The 18770-nt window shown below is 36.2% G+C and overlaps 2 pseudogenes; one reads left to right on the forward strand and one right to left on the reverse strand.

Moving 5' to 3' along the window:
- Positions 1-461: 461 nt before the first annotated feature.
- LOC147346488 (olfactory receptor 5M10-like) lies at positions 462-1475 on the forward strand (annotated as a pseudogene).
- Positions 1476-9209: 7734 nt separating this feature from the next.
- Positions 9210-9993, reverse strand: LOC147346489 (olfactory receptor 5M1-like; annotated as a pseudogene).
- Between the last annotated feature and the right edge of the window lie 8777 nt (positions 9994-18770).

An 18770-nucleotide genomic window follows, 5' to 3' on the forward strand; every position in this document is an offset into this window, starting at 1 on the left:
TATGTTAAGAGATACATCTACTAATTCAACGTCTTCTGAATGAAATTAAGCCAGACAAGTATGGGTTTCAGGAGTGAACATGTCTTCTATTGTGTGTCGAAAATAAGGTATCAGAGCTGCAGGGACCGTAGAAACTGCATCCTCCATTTGTCCATTTGAATGATGCCACTGACCTGCTGCTTTCCAGACCTAGTTTTCATTCTTTTGGCTTTCTTTTTCACCGAATTTGAAAAAAAAAATACCGAATGTGAAGTTTTCCAAGAAAACAGGTTTAATTTTGTATGTGTATACATGATTTACAAATAAGAAAGGAAAAGGGAATGTGTGAGTTTGTGAGTGTGTGTTTCCAACATATATAGAAAGATATATCACAAAGAGATAAGGTGCAAATATTTACATAGATGCTCTGATGCACTGGTTGAGAAGAGTAATTTCCTTATAGAGAAATAGATCAAAAGTAAATGACAAAAGAATGGAATAAATGCAGAATCAAGATCAGACAGAATTCTTCACTTTACCACTTTCAGCTTTTAAGGGATGAGAATATCTCTTTCCCTAACCACACTGTAGTGACTGAATTCATTCTCCTGAGACTCACAGATGACCCAGTGTTACAGAAAACCCTTGTTTGGGGTGTTCCTGGTGATCTACCTAATCACACTGGCAGGAAATCTGAGCATGATCTTGCTGATCAGGACCAATCCCCACCTCCAGATTCCCATGTATTTCTTCCTCATCCACCTCTCCTTTGTAGACCTTTGCTATTCCTCCAATGTTACTCCAAATATGCTGCACAATTTCCTCTCAGACCAGAAGACCATCTCCTATGCTGGATGCTTCACACAGTGTCTTCATTGCCCTCGTGATCACTGAACTTTATCTCCTTGCTTCAGTGGCCTTGGACCGCTATGTAGCCATCTGCAGCCCTCTACATCACAGCACCAGGATGTCCAAGGATTTTTTGCATCTTTCTACTCACAGTCCCTTATACTTGTGGATTCCTCAATGGTCTCTGTCAGGCACTGCTGACCTTTAATTTGTCCTTCTGTGACTCCCTTGAGATCAACCATTTCTACTGTGCTGATCCTCCTCTGATAATGTTGGCCTGCTCTGACACTTATGTCAAAAAGATAGCAATGTTTGTGGTTGCTGGTTTCACTCTCTCAAGCTCTTTGTTCATCACTCTCCTGTCTTATGTTTTCGTCATTGCACCTATCTTGGTGATTTGTTCTGTGGAAGGCAGGCACAAAGCCTTTTATACCTGTGGTTCCCACCTGGCAATAGTCACTCTATTTTATGGAACCCTCTTCTGCATGTACTTGAGGCCTCAATCTGAGAAGTCTATACAGGAGTCCAAAATATTTGCAGTCTTTTATAGTTTTTTGAGCCCAATGTTGAACCCATTGATCTACAGTATGAGGAACAGGGATGTGAGCCAAGCCATGCAGCAATTGATTAAGAGAAATCTTTCATAAAATTGCAGTTTAAGCATCTGTTCATTTGATATGACTAAATGTCCATGACAGCCTTGTGGTTTAGAGATTAGAAATGAGTAACACAGAGCTTTAACTGTGATAGAATTCCAGATCCTTTTTTTTTTTTTTTTTTTTGAGGATAAGGATCATTTAGTCATTGGGACATAACATATAGCAATCTCTTCTTTTGGTTAAGCAAAGAGCTTTGTTTCACTCTTAGCCAACAGAATATTCTGATGTCAAGATTTATATCCAGTTTGAAAATGTGTTTTAAAATCTTGTAAAGTACTTAACATTTTGCCTAAATTTTATAGTCTTGAAAACCACTGTGACTTTCAGGACCCAAATTTAAACTCAGTCTTTGCAACTCTCTTAATCCAATGGTTGACCTATTTGGAGTCTCTCATTTTTTAACATTCTACTTATTGACCTCTATTTGTGATTTATGTTTTTGTACTTTGTAAGTCTTTGGGTGAAAATCACCTTAGAAATTCTTGAGAGTATGCATCAACATGTATGAAAATAATCATAAGTAATACAATTATATTTGAATTCTCACTTTTATGTCATTATGCATTAAATTCTAACAAATTAACTAAGTGAAAAAATGATCATCTCCATTTATAAGCTTTACTTTCTTATACACAGAGAGACTAAATGACCTGCCCATAGTCATCCAGCCACTTAGTTGTACAAGGCAATTTGATTCCAAATTCTCTCTCTTTCCAATTCATATTGAAGCTGTTAAACCTCTTTTGTGTGCACGCTAAGTTACTTCAGTTGTGTCTGACTCTTTGTGATGTAATGGGCTCCTCTGTCCATGGGATTCTCCAGGCAAGAATACTGGAGTGGGTTGTCATGCCCTCCTCCAGAGGACCTTCCTGACCCAGGATTGAAGCCACATCTCTTACTTCTCCTGCTTTGGCAGGTGTTTTCTTTAGCACTAGAACCACCTGAGAAACCAGCTAAACCCCTTATTACACAGCAAATACTGGGTGAGATATTGGGGGTGATGAACTGACCAGGTTATTGCCATAAATGATCTGCATTTACTCAGCTTAATTTGTTGGTAATATAATAGAACTGTCTTGTTCTTCCATGTAAAGTAGGCAATTTTGATACATGGAAGGTATATTTTGACTGTATTTTATGAATATATTTTCCAGATTATAAAACAACAATGTTCATTAAAAATGACTAGAAAATAAAAACAGATGTGAAGAAATAACTTTTATGAGTTATGTGTTCTAAACCAATGAATGATTTTTCTTTGTGTTTTTAAATATTCCTACTCAATAATTTTATGTACATATACTATTATAATTGATAAAAAATTGGGATTATTTGCTATATATAAATCTTAACATTGAATTTCATTTGATAGTATAAGGTTTGCATTTTAAAAATACTATTTTTGGTGAACACCACTTTAATGCAGTGAATATTAACAATTAAATCACACTTTAACTTCATTACAAAAATAATTCATATTAATTGTAGAAAAACAAAGAAATGCTGAAAATATATCAAACAATGTTTTCCCTGTATTGTAACCTATTTCAGCCAACTTTTTATTAAGCATTCCCTTATTTTCCCACTAATTTGTGATATTATCTTTCATTGTACATTTATGAATCCAGTTCTGTCTCTTTCTTCTATTTTTGACCAAGTTGTATATGCATTTTAAATCAAATTCTTATCACTAATGTAGATTTTAAATGTATTTTAATTTCTGGTAGACAAATTCCATCTTTATTGTTTTTTTTTTTTTTTTTTGCTTTTAATTTTGTCTTCAGTTCAGTTCAGTTGCTCAGTTGTGTCTGACTCTTTGAAACCCTATGGACTGCAGCATGCCAGGCTTTCCTCATGAGTTTGAGTAGGAATCAATGTCAATTGATTCCATGATGCCATTCAACCATCTCATCCTCTGTCATCCCCTTGTCCTACTGCCTTCAATCTCTCCCAGGATCAGGGTCTTTTTAAAAGTCACTTCTTCACATCAGGTGGACTAGACAGAACTTTCTTTGCAAAGTAATCTCTCTGCTTTTTAATATGCTATCTAAGTTGGTCATAATTTTTGTTACAAGGAGCAAGCATCTTTCAATTTCACGGCTGCAGTCACCACCTGCAGTGATTTTGGAGCCCCAAACAATAAAATCTCACACTGTTTCCATTGTTTCCCCATCTATTTACCATGAAGTGCTGGGACTGGATGCCATGATCTTAGTTTTCTGAATGTTGAGTTTTAAACTAACTTTTTCACTCTCCTCTTTCACTTTCATCAAGAGGCTCTTTAGTTCTTCTTCACTTTCTGTCATAAGGGTGGTGTCATCTGCATATCTGAGATTATTGATGTTTCTCCCAGCAATCTTGATTCTAGCTTATGCTTCATCCAACCTGGCATTTTGCATGATGTACTCTGCATATAAGTTAAATAAGCAGGGTGACAAAATATAGCCTTGGGATACTCCTTTTCCAATTTGGAACCAGTCTGTTGTTCCATGTCCAGTTCTAACTGTTGCTTCTTGACCTGAATACAGATTTCTCAGGAGGCAGGTCATATGATCTGGTATTCCCATCTTTTTCAGAATTTTCCACAGTTTACTGTGATCCACACAATCAAAGGCTTTGGCATGGTCAATAAAGCAAAAGCAGAATTTTGTCTTCAGTTCAGTTCAGTTGCTCAGTCGTGTCCAACTGTTTGCAACCCCATGAATTGCAGCACGCCAGGCCTCCCTGTCCATCACCAACTCCCGGAGTTCACTCAGACTCATGTCCATCGAGTGCGTCATGCCATCCAGCCATCTCATCCTCTGTCGTCCCCTTCTCCTCCTGCTCCCAATCCCTCCCAGCATCAGAGTCTTTCCAATGAGTCAACTCTTTGCATGAGGTGGCCAAAGTACTGGAATTTCAGCTTTAGCATCATTCCTTCCAAAGAAATCCCAGGGCTGATCTCCTTCAGAATGGACTGGTTGGATCTCTTTGCAGTCCAAGGGACTCTCAAAAGTCTTCTCCAACACCACAATTCAAAAGCATCAATTCTTTGGCTTAGGATAGTACAAATTAGATATTTCTACAACAGATTAGTTTCAAATAGAAAAAGGAGTACGTCACGGCTGTATACTGTCACCCTGCTTATTTAACTTATATGCAGAGTACATCATGAGAAACGCTGGGCTGGAAGAAGCACAAGCTGGAATCAAGATTGCTGGGAGAAATATCAATAACCTCAGATATGCAGATGACACCATCCTTATGGCAGAAAGTGAAGAGAAACTAAAAAGCCTCTTGATGGAAGTGAAAGAGGAGAGTGAAAAAGTTGGCTTAAAGCTCAACATTCAGAAAATGAAGATCATGGCATCTGTTCCCATCACTTCATGGGAAATAGATGGGGAAACAGTGGAAACAGTGTCAGACTTTATTTTTTTGGGCTCCAAAATCACTGCAGATGGTGATTCCTGCCATGAAATTAAAAGACGCTTACTCCTTGGAAGGAAAGTTATGACCAACCTAGATAGCATATTCAAAAGCAGAGACATTACTTTGCCAACAAAGGTCCAACTAGTCAAGGCTATGGTTTTTCCAATAGTCATGTATTGATGTAAGAGTTGGACTGTGAAGAAAGCTGAGAACAGAGGAATTGATGCCTTTGAACTGTGGTTTTGGAGAAGACTCTTGAGAGTCCCTTGGACTGCAAGGAGATCCAACCAAGGAGAAAACAAATGATATATTAATACAGGCAGCCCTCACTTTGCATATCTCCTGTAATTGAAACCATGGAACCTAGAAATGTGTCGTTGCTTTTGGTGGATTTCAGTGACCACAGCTCTGTATTAAGTGAGGACTACCTGCACTAAGTACTCGCTTAGGCACAGGCAGATGCCTGACAGTCCAATGGCTGGACGTTTGTAACTAGAACCCCTGGAAGGGTGAATTGGCTCTGATCACAAAGGGGAATTTGACTCTCATGCAACATATTTTTCATTAGAATGTATACATACAATAAAATGAATATCACAGTTTTTTTAAAAAAAGACATACCATTTTATATAGTTTTTTATGAGAAAAGGAATCATCAGTTTATGCATTATGATAATTTTATAGTATACTAGGATTAAGAAACAATAAACAATGTTTATTAACCCATGCCCAAATTTCCCACAGTAAACAATCATTTGTTTCATAAGCAAGAACCAAACTAACAAAAAGCCTACTTTCAATATAATCCAGATCACAAGTCATAAAATTAAAGAACTTCTGTTTATTGTGGGCTTCCCTGGTGGCTCAGACAATAAAAATCTGCCTGCAGTACAGGAGACAGGGATTTGATCCCTGAGTTAGAAAGATCCCCTGGAGAAGGGAATGCTACTCACTCCAGTTTTCTTGCCTGGAGAATCTCAGAGCCAGAGGAGCCTGGCAGGCTGTAGTCTATGAGGTAGCAAAGAGTCAGATACAACTGAGCAACTAACGGTTTCACTTCTTCTTTCTTATGCATTGTTATAATTTCAATGTGAAATTAGGAAAAGCAGAGGTTGAAAATCTGTCCTATAAAAGGATTGAGCTGCACGATTATCTATGTTCTTTAGTAATTAAATCATGTCTGACTCTTTTGTGACCTCATGAGCTGTAGTCCATCAGGTTCCTCTGTCCACAGAATTCTCCAGGCAAGAATACTGGAATGTGTTGCCATTTTCTTCACCAGGGGCATCTTCCTGACCCAGTGATGGAACCTGCATCTCTTGCATTGCAGGTAGATTCTTTATTGTCTCAGCCACTAGGGAAGCCCCATGATTATTCAGGTTTCTTCTAATACAAGCTTCTGTTATCACCCCCACCTTAAAAATATTGTGCTCTGAATAGGTTGATTTCTTCAATTTGTTGGTAATTGTCAACTGGGTGATCAGGGCAAGTAAATATCAATCTCTGTCCACAATGTTTTGATCTGGAAAACAAATTTATATTTCATTGAGAAGTTTGCTGTTCAACACAAAACTTGCCCAAAAGAATTTTATATTTTATTTTATTTATTTCATTTCCTCAAGCCTAAATATCATCATCAGGTACCTAACACACCATGACACTGAGAAGAAGTAAAAAATTAAAGTGAGTTCCAACAAATAGGGTCTGACAGATCAATGTTTTCTATGTTAAATGTAATCTACTATATTCACACATCATACAATAGAATGAACACTCACAATCATGTTGAGGATTCAGGAGAACTTGAGTAACTGGTTACTGGTGGTGATTTCACACATCACTACATTCAAAAAGGAGGAAGTATAAAGAATAGCAAGGGTAGCATTTTGGAAATGTATATTAGCATAGTAAATGATCAAAAACAATAATTCATATGAATAAATATTTTCTTTCCTTTTTTAAATTGAAGTCATTTATTATTCCCCTCTTGCCATGCCAGAAGTGTGGTGATTTTCTGCTCATTAGAGCTGGAGAATCATATTTTCCAAGCTGGAGTCTCCCTTTTAATTAAACATTTCATGCATAATTAAAGTATACATGAAGATACTCTATTTTAAATATTTCATCTTACAAAATTACAAACAAATAAGATAAAAAGCATGTATTTTCATTTCAAAAGAATTCACTTGAAAAGGGGATGTTTCCTGAAAGAGCAAAAATAAATATGCATCATTGCAATTTAATAATATTATGTTCTTAAAATTGACATTCAGGAACAATCTTTTTACCTTTTGTTTTATTATATAGTTTGTATTTATATATATTAATTTTTATCTTATATTGGAGCATATTAATAGTTGAAGTACAATTTTGTGTTAGTTTCAGATGTATAGCAATGTGATTTACCTCTACATATACATATATCTATTATTTTTCAGATTCTTTTCCTATAAAGTTATTAAAGAATACTGAATTCCCTGTGCTATACAGTATGTCCTTGTTGGTTGTCTATTTTACATTTAGTATAGTAGTGTGCATATATTAATCCCAAACTCCTAATTCACTACCCACACCCCCGCCCCACCCCCCAGTCACCTTTCCCCTCTGATAACCATAGGTTTGTTTTCAAAGTCTGTGAGCCTATTTCTGTTTTGTAAATAGGTTCTTTTATACCATATTTTAGATCCCACCAATACGTGATATCATGTGATAATTTGTCTCTCTGTCTGACTTACCTCACTTACTATGATAATCTCTAAGTCCATTCATGTTACTACAAATTACATTGTTTTATTCTTTTTATGGCTGAGTAGTCTCTGTCAGTTTACATTTAGGTTACTTTCATATCTTGACTATTGTAATATTTTCTTCAAGAGGGTAAATTAAAAACTTCCTAAATATTAAAAGGAAGTGATGTACTAAAATGCTTTGTTTAATGTTATGAATGTTGTTATACTATGATTTTAAAAATATATATCAATTTCAAAGAGTATCAAGTGATCCAGAATATGATATAAAACTCTTCTGTAAGAAAGGAAAATTCTAAATCAGGAAAGGGTATCTCCTACTGAGAGGGGAATCTGCCTTGTCTAAAAGAAACAGATTAAACAAATAATGGAAACATTTAAAATTATGAAATACTAAACTATATGTTGAAATAATGAAGTATATATTGTTTTGTATTCCCAAGAAGTAGACTTAAATATAAACCAAATGTCCTGTAAGAAAGAAAAAGTCAGAATTAGAGATTCTTTAGAGAAGATAATTAGGTCTCATTAAAGGAAAGTGTATATTGTTGTTCAGTCGTTCAGTCATGTTTGACTGCAACCCCATAGACCATAGCATGCCAAGGCTTCCCTGTCCTTTACCATCTCCCAAAGTTTTCTCAAACTCATATTCATTGTGTTGATGATGCCATCCAACCATCTCACTCTCCATTGTCCCCTTCTTCTCCTGCCTTCAACTTTTTCCCAACATCAGCGTCTTTTCCAATGAGTCAGCTCTTCACAACAAGTGGCCAAAATATTGGAGCTTCAGCTTCAGCATCAGTCTTTCCAATGAATATTCAGGGTTGATTTCCTTTAGGATTGACTAGTTTGATCTCCTTGCTGCCCAAGGAATCTCAAGAATCTTCTCCAGCATCACACTTCAAAGTCATCAGTTCTTTGGTGCCCAGCCTTTTTTATTGCCCAGATCTCATATATGTACATAACTACTAGAAAAACCATTGCTTTGACTATATGGACCTTTGTAGTCAAAGTGATGTTTCTGCTCTTTAATACACTGTCTAAGATTGTCATAGCTTTTCTTCCGAGGAGCAAGTGTTTTTTTTAATTTCATGGCTGCAGTCACTGTCCACATGATTTTGGAGCCTAAGGAAATAATGTCTGTCACTGTTTCCATTGTTTCCCCATCTATTTGCTATGAAGTGATGCAACTAAATGCTATGATCTTTATTTTTTGAATGTTGATTTTTAAGCCAGTTTTTTCATTCTTTCTCCTTCTCTTTATATATATTTATCAGTATTTATTTACCACATGAATATATAGACCATGTGAAAGTAAATAATTTTTCCATTCAGGAAACACATTGTAATATATGTCACTTTTCTGGTAAGAGTAGCTCAGGCATCCTCAACATCACTGACCTGGGAAGAGAAAGGAAGAAGTATCTGCTAAGTAATCAGTGAAATGCGTTCTTGAGACTAAAACTGTGATCCTACATAATCATAAAAGCTGTTCTGCTGTTGTATTTCTCACCAGTCATCATTTCCAAATGCTTTTCCCAGTTACAGTTTCCATATTTATAAATTATTATTGTTTTTCCAGAGAATTGCATTCAGGCAGACCTGCAAAGAACACTTTTGGATTGTTTTGGGGACTATTTTTACATTGGGGGACTGTTGAAATAGAACTTTTCTCCCTTATACCAAGGTTTTTCACAATTACTCTTCTCAAACCCTGTTTCACATTCTAACACTGTAGATAAATGGATTCAGCATGAAACTCACAAAAGTACAAGTCAGTGCCACAATGTTTATCTTGTTCAACAGATCACTCATTTGCTAATCTCAGATACACACCTCTATAAAACATAGAGACAGCTGTCAGGTGGGAATCACAGGTGGAGAAGATTTTGTGTTGCCCTTCACTGGAATGGATCCTCATAATGGAGATGAAAATGGAAACATAGATGAGGATGGTGAGTAGGATTAACCTGTGAGGTTAATCCCTGTGAACACAAACAAGGTAGTTTGCTTTATCTAAGTGCCAGAACATGTCAACATTAAGAGGGGTGGATCAGCACAGTAGAAATGGTTTATGGCGTTGGATCCACAAAAGGACAAGCGGGAGGTCAATATTACCTGCATTGTGCCCACCATAGACCCCCAGATAGGGGAAAGTGACCAGGCAGATGCACAGTGACATGGACATTCTTCTGTTGTAATGCAGGGAATGGCAGATTGCCATGTACCTGTCCTTTGCTATCAAGATTTCAATGCTTAGCTTTGACTAGCTTTTATCTAACTAAGGGAAAATTCCTAACACTGTGCATATATTGTTATTTATTAGCTGTAACTCAGTATTAAACACCCATTGTATCAAACACCTGGTGTGTCCACCAAGCCACAGAATTGAACATGATTGAGCAACCGAACAAAAACAAACACCCAGTGAATAATTTGATCTGCTTTACTCTGAGGAAAGCAAACCTTATCTTTAAATCAATTTTGTGGAGGTAAATTTACATGTAAAAAATTGTGGGAATTTTAAAGTAGTTTGGCAGCAAGCACAACCATTCTGTTATAAGTCAAGTTTTCCAGGCTGCTCTGCAGGTAAGGGGGCCTTCCCAGTTGGCACAATGGTAAAGAATCCATCTTCCAATGCAGCAGATGCAGGAGACACAAGTTCAATCCCTAGGTCGGGAAGATCCTTTGAAGGAGGAAATGGCAACCCACTCTGGTATTCTTGTCTGGAAAATTGCATGGACAGAGGAGCCTTGCAGAATATAGTCCATAGAGTCACAAAGAGTAGGACATGACTAAGTGACTGAACACACACTCATCTGCAGGTAGGGAGAGAGACTGGGAATAATGAAAAAGAAAAAAGCCACAAAATTCACTCTTAGAAATATTTTAACAATTATAAATATATATATGCATCCAACATAGAAGCACCACAATATATAAGACAAATGCTAACAAGTATGAAAGGGGAAATTAACAATAACACAATAATAGTGGGAGACTTTAATATCCCACTCACACCTATGGATAGATCAACTAAACAGAAAATTAACAAAGAAACACAAACTTTAAGTGGTATAATAGACCAGTTAGACCTAATTGATATCTATAGTACATGTCACACCAAAACAATGAACTTCACCTTTTTCTCAAGCACACATGGAACCTTCTCCAGGATAGATCACATCCTGGGCCATAAATCTAGCCTTGGTTAATTCAAAAAAATTGAAATCATTCCATGCATCTTTTCTGACCACAATGCAGTAAGATTAGATGTCAATTACAAGATAAAAACTATTAAAAATTCCAACATATGGAGGCTGAACAACACGCTGCTGAATAACCACAAATCATAGAGGAAATCAAAAAAGAAATTAAAATATGCATAGAAACTAATGAAAATGAAAACACAACAACCCAAAACCTGTGGGACACGGTAAAAGCAGTGGTAAGGGGAAGGTTCATAGCAATACAGGCTTACCTCAAGAAACAAGAAAAAAGTCAAATAAATAACCTAACTCTATACCTAAAGCAACTAGAAAAGGAAGAAATGAAGAACCCCAGGGTTAGTAGAAGGAAAGAAATCTTTAAAATTAGGGCAGAAATAAATGCAAAAGAAAGAGACCATAGCAAAAATCAACAAAGCCAAAAGCTGGTTCTTTGAGAAGATAAATAAAATTGACACACCATTAGCCACACTCATCAAGAAACCAAGGGGGAAAAATCAAATCAACAAAATTAGAAATGAAAATGGAGAGATCACAACAGACAACACAGAAATACAAAGGATCATAAGAGACTTTTATCAGCAACTATACGCAAATAAAATGGACAACTTGGAAGAAATGGACAAATTCTTAGAAAAGTACAACTTTCCAAAACTGAATCAGGAAGAAATAGAAAATCTTTACAGACCCATCACAAACATGGAAATTTAAACTGTAATCAGAAATCTTCCAACAAGCAAAAGCCCAAGACCAGACGGCTTCACACCTGGATTCTACCAAAAATTTAGAGAAGAGCTACCACCTATCCTATTCAAACTCTTCCAGAAAATTGCAGAGGAAAGTAAACTTCCAAACTCATTCTATGAGGCCACCATCACCCTAATACCAAAACCTAACAAAGATGCCACAAAAAAATAAAACTACAGGCCAATATCACTGATGAACATAGATGCAAAAATCCTTAACAAGAGTCGAGCAAACAGGACCCAACGATATGTTAAAAAGATCATATATCATGACCAAGTGGGCTTTATCCAAGGGATGCAAGGATTCTTCAATATTCACAAATCAATCAAAGTAATAAACCACATAAACAAATAGAAAACCCTCCAGGAATCAGGAATAGAAGGAACATACCTCAACATAATAAATGCTATATATGACAAACCCACAGCAAACATCCTCAATGGTGAAAAATTGAAAGCATTTCCCGTAAAGTCAGGAACAAGACAAGGGTGTCCATTCTCACCACTACTATTCAACATAGTTTTGGAAGATTTGGCCACAGCAATCAGAGCAGACAAAGAAATAAAAGGAATCCAGATTGGAAAAGAAGTAAAACTCTCACTATTTGCAGATGACATGATCCTCTACAAAGAAAACCCTAAAGACTCCACCAGAAAATTACTAGAGCTAATCAATGAATATAGTAAAGTTGCAGGATATAAAATCGACACACAGAAATCCCTTGTACTCCTATACACTAACAATGAGAAAACAAAGAGAAATTAAGGAAACAATTTAATTCACCATTGCAATGAAAAGAATAAAATACTTAGGAATATATCTACCTAAAGAAACTAAAGACCTATATATAAAAAACTATAAAACACTGATGAAACAAATCAAAGAGAACACTAATAGATGGAGAAATATACCATGTTCATGGACCAGAAGAATCAATATAGTGAAAATGAGTATACTACCCAAAGCAATCTATAGATTCAATGCAATCCCTATCAAGCTACCAATGGTATTTTTCACAGAGCTAGAACAAACAATTTCACAATGTGTATGGAAATACAAAAACCTAGAATAGCCAAAGCAATCTTGAGAAAGAAGAACGAAACTGGAGGAATCAACCTGCCTGACTTCAGGCTCTACTACAAAGCCACAGTCATCAAGATAGTGTGTCAGTATGGTACTGACACAAAGAGAGAAATATAGATCAATGGAACAAAATAGAAAGCCCAGAGATAAATCCTCGCACCTATGAACACCTTATCTTTGACGAAGGAGGCAAGCATATACACTGGAGAAAAGATGATCTCTTTAACAAGTGGTGCTGGGAAAACTGGTCAACAACTTGTAAAAGAACGAAACTAGAACACTTTCTAACACCATACGCAAAAATAAATTCAAAATGGATTAAAGATCTAAACGTAAGGCCAGAAAATATAAAACTCCTAGAGGAGAACATCAGAGAAGGCGATGGCACCCCACTCCAGTACTCTTGCCTGGAAAATCCCATGGACGGAAGAGCCTTGTAGGCTGCAGTCCATGGGGTCATGAAGAGTTGGACACGACTGAGTGACTTCACTTTCCCTTTTCACTTTCATGCTTTGAAGAAGGAAATGGCAACCCACTCCAGTGTTCCTGCCAGGAGAATCCCAGGGACAGGGGAGCCTGGTGGGCTGCCGTCTCTGGGGTTGCACAGAGTCGGACATGACTGAAGCAACTTAGCAGCAGTAGCAGTAGCAGAGGAGAACATAGGCAAAACACTCTCCGACATAAATCACGGCACAATCCTCTATGACCAACCTCCCAGAATATTGGAAATAAAACCAAAAATAAACAAATGGGACCCAATTAAAATTAAAAGCTTCTGCACAAAAAAGGAAATCTGCTGCTACTGCTGCTAAGTCGCTTCAGTCGTGTCCGACTCTGTGTGACCCCATAGACGGCAGCCCACCAGGCTGCCCTGGCCCTGGGATTCTCCAGGCAAGAACACTGGAGTGGATTGCCATTTCCTTCTCCAATGCATGAAAGTGAAAAGGGAAAGTGAAGTTGCTCAGTCGTGTCCGACTCTTCATGACCCCATGAATTGCAGCCTACCAGGCTCCTCCATCCATGGGATTTTCCAGGCAAGAGTACTGGCATGGGGTGCCATCACCTTCTCTGAAAGGAAATCTAAGCAAGGTGAAAAAATAACCTGCAGAATGGGAGAAAATAATAGCATACGAAGCAACTGACAAAGAATTGATCTCAAAAATATATAATCAACTCCTGCAGCTCAATTCCAGAAAAAAAAAAAAACAACTCAATCAAAGATTGGGCCAAAGAACTAAATAGACATTTCTCCAAAGAAGACATACAGATGGTTAACAAACACATGAAAAGATGCTCAACATCACTCATTATCAGAAAAATGAAAATCAAAACCACAATGAGGTACCATTTCACACCAGTCAGAATGGCTGCTATCCAAATGTCTACAAGCAATACATGTATACCTGTGGCGGATTCATTTTGATATTTGGCAAAACTAATACAATTATGTAAAGTTTAAAAATAAAATAAAATTTAAAAAATAAATAAATAAATAAGAAAAAAAATTAAATTAAATTAAAAAAAAATGTTGGAGAGGGTGTGGAGAAAGGGGAATCCTCTTACACTGTTGGTGGGAATGTGAACTAGTACAGCCACTATGGAGAACAGTGTGGAGATTCCTTAAAAAACTGGAAGTAGAACTGCCATGTGACCCAGAAATCCCGCTGCTGGGCATACACACCGAGGAAACCAGAATTGAAAGAGACACATGTACCCCAATGTTCATAGCAGCACTGTTTATAATAGCCAGGACATGGAAGCAACCTAGATGTCCATCAGCAGATGAATAGATAAGAAACCTGTGGAATACACAATGGAATATTACTCAGCCATTAAAAAGAATACATTTGAATCAGTTCTAATGAGGTAGGTGAAACTGGAGCCTATTATACAGAGTGAAGTAAGCCAGACAGGAAAACACCAATACAGTATACTAATGCATATATATGGAATTTAGAAAGATGGTAATGATGACCCTATATGTGAGACAGCAAAAGAGACACAGATGTATTGAACAGTCTTTTAGAGTCTGTGAGAGAGGGAGAGGGTGGGATGATATGGGAGAATGTCACTGAAACATGTAAATTATCACATGTGAAACGAATCGCCAGTCCATGTTCTATGCATGATACAGGGTGCTCGGGGCTGGTGCACTGGGATGACCCAGAGGGATGGGCTAGGGAGGGAGGTGGGAGGGGGGTTCAGGATGGGGAACACATGTACACCCATGGCAGATTCATGTTAATGTATGGCAAAACCAATACAGTATTGTAAAATAAAAAAAAAATAATTAAAAAAATTTAAAAAGAAATATTCTGACTTTTTACTTGAATGAAAACACTCATGGGATTGTCACAAGCCTTTGTTAATATACAGAATTCTGAAAGAGCAATTTTGACCACGTTGTCCTGTTTCTGTTGCTTTTGTGGAGGAGTAGGTTTGAGGAGGCCATTACTCTGCTATTCAAAAGTTGATCTACTTCTGATACAATGTTTTAGAGATTCATTTAAGTTTTATTAGTACTTTGTTCAGTTTTTATTTCTATGTAGTGTCCCATTATGTGGATATATCACAATTTGTTTATCTAAGTATCTGCCTTTATAAGTTTGAATTTCTTTGTGGGTGTATGCCTTCTTATACTCTTGGATAAAATCCTAATACTTACTGAGACATAGTTTTATAGGAAAATTAAGACATTATAAGGCATTTCAGAATAAAAAACTAGTTTTCCAAAGTAGCTGAATCATTTTAAACTTCTTCACATGATATATTATGAGAGTTACAGTGGATTCACATTGTCTTTATAAGACAATGGATATAATTTCTATCCAATGTTGTGTTAGTTTCTACTGTACATCAAAATGAGTCAGCCTTACATATAAGTGTATCCCCTCCCTTTTGGACTTCCTTCTCATTAGGTCACCACAGTGCCTTAAGGAGAGCTCTCTGTGCTATACAGTGTGTTCTCATCGCATGCATGCTCAGCTACTCAACATGTCCTACTCTTCGCAACCTCATGGACCATAGCCTGCCAGACTCCTCAGTCCTTGGGATTTTCCAGGCAAGAATATTGGAGTGGATTTGCCATTTTCTCCTTCAGGGATCTTCCCAACCCAGGAATCGAACCTGCATGTTTTATGCCTTCTTCATTGGCAGGTGGGTTCTTACAATTAGCGCCACCTGGGAAGGTCTAGTTACCTATTTTATATCAACAGTGTATATGCCTCAATCACACTCTCCCAATTCTTGTTATTAATGAGGATGTGAAGTGGTATCTCAAGGGAGTTACAATTTATATTTCCTTAACAATTATACATATTGAAATTCTTTCCATACGGTTTTTGGCAATTCATATATTTTTGTATATGAAATGTATTAAGATCATAGATTTAAAAAAATTGTCTGATTGCATTTTGATCAGTGAATAGTGGAGGATCTATATGCATTCTGAGTAGGAATCCTTGCCAACATTACTCAGTATGAATATTTTTCCTAGTCTGTGGCTTTCCTAGTCTTTGTGCTCCTCAAAACTCTCCCTTAGTTCACTTTTTTCTATTTCTCACTATCAGTATGTGACCTCACCTTAGCATTTATAGAGAAAATGACATTTAAAAAAAATAATTGATATTCTTTCTTCCTTACTGTAATGTAAGTACTAAACTTATCTACCATATTCCCTACTTCCATGGTATTAAAAGTGACGGCTAATGTCTCTCTGCTAAAGATTTCACACACAGTATCAATCCTGTGTATAATGCTATGTAGCAATATCAGCCTCAGAGGAGACTCTAATTCCCAAGGGATCAAGTTAATGTTACAATTTTGAGAAACAAAGGTAATTTTAATTGGCTTTTAGATTTTTTTAACACCCTAGAGACTATACTTAAGAAATACATTATAAATCATCCCCTCTTATTTTTTTCAAAATGTCATAATTTCAGTTTTACAGGTAGGTCATTTGATATACTTGTTCACCAAGTATAAGTTTTTTTTTCTTTTTTTGTGGAGATTAGTATTCACCATATGCCAAAAAAAGTGCATTTAAAAGCATCCCACATTCATTTTTCTTCACAATACTTGCTTCTAACTGAGATTAGAGTCTTTTTTAATGGTGAAGATTTCATCAAGTCTAGAAATTGTAAAGGGACCAGGGAAGAAAGTGATACACAGTATTCCTAGGTTCAAATATTTGGCTTAATCATAAGCTCCAGATGTCTTCATTCTTAGTCCTGGGATCACATCAGGAAGAAGATGGCAAGTATACAGAGACAAGAAGTGCCAGAGTGACAGCTCTGCAGCCAGACAGTGCAGAGAGAGCCATCATGCTCACAATACAAAAAGATATGCATTGCCTAAAATAGGAATTCTAATGGTGATGGGTTTCTGTGTGTGTGTGTGTGTGTGTGTGTGTGTGTGTGTGTGTGTGTGTGTGAATTTAACCTTTTAGAATTCAAATTTTCCAACTCCTGGAAATGAACTAATGCTTTATGTAAACTACAGAAAACAGATAAGTGTGTTACAGGCAGCACAGTTAAATACAAGGGCCACTTCTGTACTTGTAAAAACTACTGTGCTTCCTCAAAAGATAAATCAGAGTTTAACAAATCAAAGACAGTTACCCCACAACATGACTCCAATTCAGAGGAGACAATTACTGCTGTGGTTTCCAAACAGTACGTGATATATCTTTATCTCTGGGTTTAGTACTTGTTCCTTCTCCTACAATATTATACTTCATTAGGCTGGAGATTTTTTTTTCATTGCTGTAGCACTAGAACCTAGAACAGGAAAAAAAAAAAATCAATCTTTACAGTGTAAAAGAATAAATGAGTGCATGTATGAATTCTTCATTCTGTTTATTCTTAGTCATATCTTGAGATAAATTTCACTAATTCAATGTTCTTTGAATGAAATTAAGTCATACAACTATGGGATTCAGTTGAAAATGCAGTACTGAACATTTATAACTGTTTTAAAACAATCAGTTCAATGCAGTTTAGTCGCTCAGTCGTGTACAAATTTTCACAATCCCATGGACTGCAGCACACCAGACTTCCCTGTTCATCATCAACTCTGGGAGCTTGCTCAAACCCATGTCCATTAGGTTGGTGATGCCATCCAATCATCTCATCCTCTGTCGTCCCCTTCTTCTCCTGCCTTCAATCTATCCCAGCATTAGGGGCTTTTCCAATGAGTAAGTTCTTTGCATCAGGTGGACAAAGCATTAGAGTTTCAGCTTCAGAATCAGTCCTTCTAATGAATATTCAGGACTGATTTCCTTTAGGATTAACTGGTTTGATCTCTTTGCAGTCCAAGGGACTCTCAAGAGTCTTCTCCAACACCACAGTTCAAAAGCATCAATTCTTTGGTGCTCAGCTTTCTTTATAGCACAGTCCTCACTATATAGTCCAGTGCTGCCTGGCAGGATCTGAAACAATAGTCTGTAAGAACTGGTGGAGCTCTAGAAAAACAGTTTTCTTCATTTGTCCATTTTAAAGGTGTTGATGATGTCTTGTTGCTTTTCATACCTGATTTTCATACCTTTGGTTTTTTGTTCCCACAAAGTTTGAAAAAAAAAATCAAAGTATAGTCCCCTTAAAAGATATAAATGTATATATATATATATATAATGATATAAAAGATATAAGTGAATATATATAATATGTAATATTATTAGATCATAACATTTATTAATATATATTATTAATAATCAACATAGAATAATTAATATAATTAATATATAATATTATATATAAAATTTAATATATAACCATGTATAAAATATATAATAATCAATGTATAATATTAGATACTATATAACAATATATAATAATTAATATAATATCAAAATCAATATATTAATAAATGATAATATACAATTATTGTATATAATACATATAATATTATATACCAATATTTGATTAATAGTATATGTATATATACAAACAAGGGAGAGATTGAGATACAGTGAGAAAATGCAGAATAGTACTGAGGTATAGGATTGAATATTTGTGCAGAAATCCTGATTAATTTGTTGAAAAATAGAAATTTCTTCACAGATGAATTGATCA

Source organism: Bos grunniens, chromosome 23 (genome assembly GCF_055505025.1).
Source record: "Bos grunniens cultivar Pamir isolate PY7600 chromosome 23, Bosgru_T2T1.0, whole genome shotgun sequence".
Taxonomy (NCBI): domain Eukaryota; kingdom Metazoa; phylum Chordata; class Mammalia; order Artiodactyla; family Bovidae; genus Bos; species Bos grunniens.